Source organism: Rhinopithecus bieti, unplaced genomic scaffold, assembly GCF_001698545.2.
Source record: "Rhinopithecus bieti isolate Rb0 unplaced genomic scaffold, ASM169854v2 scaffold_26199, whole genome shotgun sequence".
In the NCBI taxonomy this organism is placed as follows: Eukaryota; Metazoa; Chordata; class Mammalia; order Primates; family Cercopithecidae; genus Rhinopithecus; species Rhinopithecus bieti.
This window is the reverse complement of record NW_016811775.1, coordinates 22,536-27,515: the sequence shown is the minus strand read 5'-3', so window position 1 is coordinate 27,515 and position 4,980 is coordinate 22,536. Positions and strand designations below refer to the sequence as shown.

Here is a 4,980-nt window from a genome sequence, read left to right as displayed (position 1 = left end):
TTCTACACCTTGAGGCCAACAGAGAACTTGGCACAAGTGTAAACCCTCAATGAAAACTTGATGAATAAATAAGTTTGTAAGTTAAAGAACAAATAAATATATTTTAGAAAGATAGTAAAATTAAAGACGGTTTAGAAGCCAAGACACTGTAAGAAGAAAAAGCAGGCGTCAGAATGAGACTCACCTTTGGATGACTGTATCCTCAGCAGAATGTTGGTTATCACGGCCTTTTTCTCCCTGACAGTTGAGGTTAGATATTCATGGTCCAGGAGTTCAAGAAAGAGACGAAGTTCAACTATTAACTCTTCCATCGCTGACAACAAAAGAGAAGAAGGGTATTATTAGACCCAGTGATTTGTAAATATCTAAGTACGAATGCTGAGTCCTACTCGAAGCATTTCATGTTTAGCTTGATCACTGGATATGGTATTCTGACCTAAAAAACAAGTTTGCTGAAAGCAAAAGATTCAAGCATCTTCTTCTTAACAAATGCACTACGCCTTCCCTTCTGCTTTAAGGCAGCAAAATTCAACTGGGAGAAGCTCCAAAGCCAGGCTGCCAACAGATGGTGTCACAACCCAGAGGCCTGACATCATCATTTGGTGTCAATTTCATGATATTAAATTTCAATGTTAAGAAGGAGAAGGGAGTTTAAAATGCCAAAGAGTTTTCTAATAACCAGTAGGGCATGGCTTCAGAAACTCAACACCCAGGTCTGCTTTTGTAAAGCTGGCTCCAGCCCAGGACGACTGCGAGCATGTTTATGCAGTTAGTACAAAGCACGCCAGATGCCGAGGCCGGTGTAAATACAAGTTCAGGTGCTGACTTCCCACCATGCCTTTTCCTTCTAGGATGATGGTCGCCTTGATTTTCCCTCTGATACCCGCAAGACTGGAATACTGGCTTAGGTCAGCAGTTTGTAGATGATGATCTTAGCCTCTGGGGATGTAAACTCCTCCTTTCAGGGAGCCCACAAGGCCCAAGGTGCAAGGCCCAAACTATTTTCAGAATGCTAAGCCATTATTCACCTTTTTCTGCATTAATGGTGTAAATGCCAGGGTAAAACTGCTAGCATCTTAGCACGAATTAAGGCAGTGACACCAAACTATCCTAGCGGTCATGATATCCTTCACCATAGCAGTTTTGTTCTGTTAAAAAAAAACAAAAACAAACAAACTACTTGGGCTGGGTGCAGTGGCTCACGTCTGTAATCCCAGCACTTTGGGAGATGCAGACAGGCGGATCACCTGAGGTCAGGAGTTCGAGACCACCCTGGCCAACATGGCCATCTTTTTTTTCCAAAAAAAGAAAACTCCTTCGTCTTTGACAAAGCAATAAAAAATCATCGCTTTTCTTAAATCTCAACCTTTGAAGACATACTTTTTTTTTTTGAGACGGAGTCTTGCTCTGTCGCCCAGGCTGGAGTGCAGTGGTGCAATCTTAGCTTACTGCAAGGTCTGCCTCCTGGGTTCACGCCATTCTCCTGCCTCAGCCTCCTGAGTAGCTGGGACTACAGGCGCCTGCCACCACGCCCAGCTAATTTTTTGTATTTTTAGTAGAGATGGGGTTTCACCGTGTTGGCCAGGATGGTCTTGATATCCTGACCTCGTGATCCACCCGCCTCGGCCTCCCAAAGTGCTGGAATTACAAGTGTGAGCCACCGCACTGGCCAAGACACACCTTTTTAACGTCCCACTGAATGACATGGGAAGCACACATGAAGCCCTTCTGCACACGAAGTCCCACGGCCGTCTAGAGAAAAATCATTCTTGTGAGTGTTTGAGTTCCAAGCCACCCGAAGCCACCTGTTGTACTCAGTACTGTCTTTACTGCAAACTGCAATGACTGAGACTTGAGTACCTGGCAGACATGTCCTCAAGAATTAACCTATGAGCTCATCACTTGAAGGTAAACAACTGACAGCACTTGTGGCCAAGAATAGAAGTTGAGCTTCCAAGTGGAAAAAGAATTTTTGAAACTTTGTATCCACCCCATAGGCACTTACTGCCTCCTCATACTTGAGGTTTTTCTAACGAGATCAGCAGTGACATGAACGAGTGTGATTTATATTGCATAATGTAATGCTGACATTTATTTGGAAGATCTGCACAACTCAGTGAACCATGATGTTACAAAATCATATATGGGTAAAAGATCCACCTAAAGTGCAAAATAAACTAAAATATTTTAATGTAACAGAGGATGGCATAGCTTCAGATGCCACATCACAACTAACCATTAGGAAACTGCCACTTGTCAAGTTTTGGTGTAATATCAAAGAAGAGCATCTACAATTTTCTAAAAGGCTACTGAAAATTTTCCAACTGCCTATCTGTGGGAGGTCAGATTTTCTTCTTTTCTCCTTTTTTTTTCTTTTTTTTTTTTTTTTTTTTTTTTTTGAGACAGAGTCTCGCTCTGTTACCCAGGCTAGAGTGCAGTGGTGTGATCTTGGTTCACTGTGAGCTCCACCTCCTGGGCTCACGCCAATCTCCTGCCTCAGCCTCCTGAGCAGCTGGGACTACAGGCGCCCACCACCATGCCTGGCTAATTTTCTTTTTCTTTTTTTTGTATTTTTAGCCAGGATGGTCTCGATCTCCTGACCTCGTGATTTGCCCGCCTCAGCCTCCCAAAGTGCTGAGAATAGAGGCGTGAGCCACGGCGCCCAACCCAGATTTTCTTCATGTACTTCCACCATAATATCTCACACAGTCTGAGTGAAGAAGTAAATATGAGAATCGGCTATCTTCTAAGCCAGATACTAAAGATACTTGCAAAAGTCTAAAACAATGCTACTCTTCTAATTATCGTGTTTTGGTAAATGCAGTTACTTTTCATAAATATATATTATGTTAATATAATAGGTTTATTGATATTTTTAATCAATAAATATCTTAAAATTTGCCAATTTTAATTCTAGTATGGCAAGTACCTACAGATATAATCACATAAATAAAGGTCTTTAAGGTCTTCAAAATATATTTTGAGACCAAAAAGTTTGAGATCTGCTGATGTAGGCAACGACTTTAAGCTCCTCATTCATGTATTCATCACTTAGCTATTGTCAGTCATACAGGTCATGCATCTCAACCGACAAAAGCATAATGAAAATGATTCATGCAAAAAAACCCAAGCAAAAAAGTTTGAGAGCAGCCAAATCCACTATTCTGTAAGTCTGTAACATCCTTCAGGATTAAATATCCATACTGAGGCTGCCGTCTACCGCCAAAACTCTCATCATTTTAGGTAAGGGGGACAGAAATGGTAAATAAGCTTAAAGTAGGTGGATGTGGTACCAGCAGTTCACTGTTCCCAGCTGGGCAATTTTCCCTTCTATGAAATGAAGACGTAGGACTAAGTACGCCTTTTATTAAGGTCTTTTTCATTAACCAAACAGTTTCTTGATTCTAAGCAATCTCATCTATACTTTAAAAACGAACCAGGCATGCTGGCTCACACCTGTAATCCCAGCACTTTGAGAGGCTGAGGCGGGAGGATCACTTGAGCCCAGGAGTTCGAGGCTGCAGTGAGCCAGGACTGAGTCAATGCACTCCAGCCTGGGTGATAGAGACCCTGACTCTCAAAAAAAATGGGGGCGGGGGGGGTGGGACGAGGGACTGATAGCATTATTCAAAAGAGTCAAAAGGTAGAAAATGAATAACAAATGAATGGATAAATGAAATGTGGTGTATACATACAATGAAATATGATTTATCCACTAAAAGGAATAAAATTCAGACACATGCTGCAACACGAACAAACCTTGAAAATATTATGTTAAAATAGACAAAAAATAGGCAAATATTACGAGTCTACTTACATGAAGTACTTAGAGTAGTCACATTCATAGAGACAGAAAGTAGAACAGTGATTACCAGGGGCTAGTGGTGGGGAGAAGGTAGGGTAATTATTTAATGGGGTTCAGAGTTAACAGTTTGGGATGATGAAAACGTTCTGGAAATGGACGGTGAATATACCTAATGACACTAAATTTTAGACTCAAAAAGGGTTAAAAAGGTAAAATGTATGCTATGCATATTTAATTTAAAAAGGAAAGAGATTTCGCTTGGGTTCCACCTAACAGCAGGGAAATATCTGAAGAGAACCTAGGGATGCATCGATCCTAACCGCCACCTAAAACCTGAGCTCCCCCTACAGTGCGACCATGAGGCCTCTGCGCAAAACCCTCCAGAGCCTGGGAGTTTGTCATGGCCCTGGCCAAGGTACCTGCCCATCCTCTCCTCTGAGAACAGCAGCCTCAACCACAAGGGGGACTCTCAAAAAACGCTGCTATACTGCAAGGCCCTGCACACCGCCTCCCACTACTAGGTTATGGTTAATTGGACCGTCCAATTCTAAGCTGGTCAGTCACATCTTCCATTCCTCTATCTTTTGCCTCAAGACTAAGAAATAGGGTTTGGTTGGGGTGGTCTCTTGAACTGAAAATGTAGAAAGGCAGCAACCAGGGCAACCACAAGTACACAGGTGCAAAGGACAGAAGCCAGCACCGGAGGACGAACAAACAGAGGTGACACCCTCAGAAGCTGGCACACACAGAGGCAGGCAGCCCCGCGAGACAGAAAGTATCTCAGACACCGACCATGCTCCTGAGGCTTTCCCGGGCCTGCTGTTAGCTACTCGGAAAACTGGACTGCACTTGAATTCCAAGAAATATTTGTATCCTTCTAATAAACTTTCATTTCACTGTGTTGTTGTTAAGCTAATCTGTGTGGTTTTCTGTTCACCTGAAACTGTAACCAAACGATTCTCAAAACACAGCTCTCTAGCGCCTCAGAAAGGGAAATGCTCCCATAGTAGATTTGTAATTGTTAGAAAAGCTCCTCCTTTTTGGGATCTTCACAGACTAAATAAACCATATTTTCTACTTGACAGTTTTTTTCCAAATACTTAATGCTCATCCCTCTTTCTTCCAGCCTTCTCTAATTAAACACCCCAGTTGGCTCCCTCTCACTGAAGTCTTCC

General features: G+C 42.4%; 1 long non-coding RNA gene across 1 annotated transcript; it reads right to left on the bottom strand.

The window, feature by feature from the left end:
• Positions 1 to 235: 235 nt before the first annotated feature.
• LOC108544093 (uncharacterized) lies at positions 236 to 1,772 on the bottom strand. The gene is made up of 2 exons (XR_001889736.1): positions 1,681 to 1,772; positions 236 to 313 (listed from the first exon to the last, which is right to left on the bottom strand). It is a non-coding gene; the product is annotated as an uncharacterized LOC108544093 (long non-coding RNA).
• Positions 1,773 to 4,980: the final 3,208 nt, after the last annotated feature.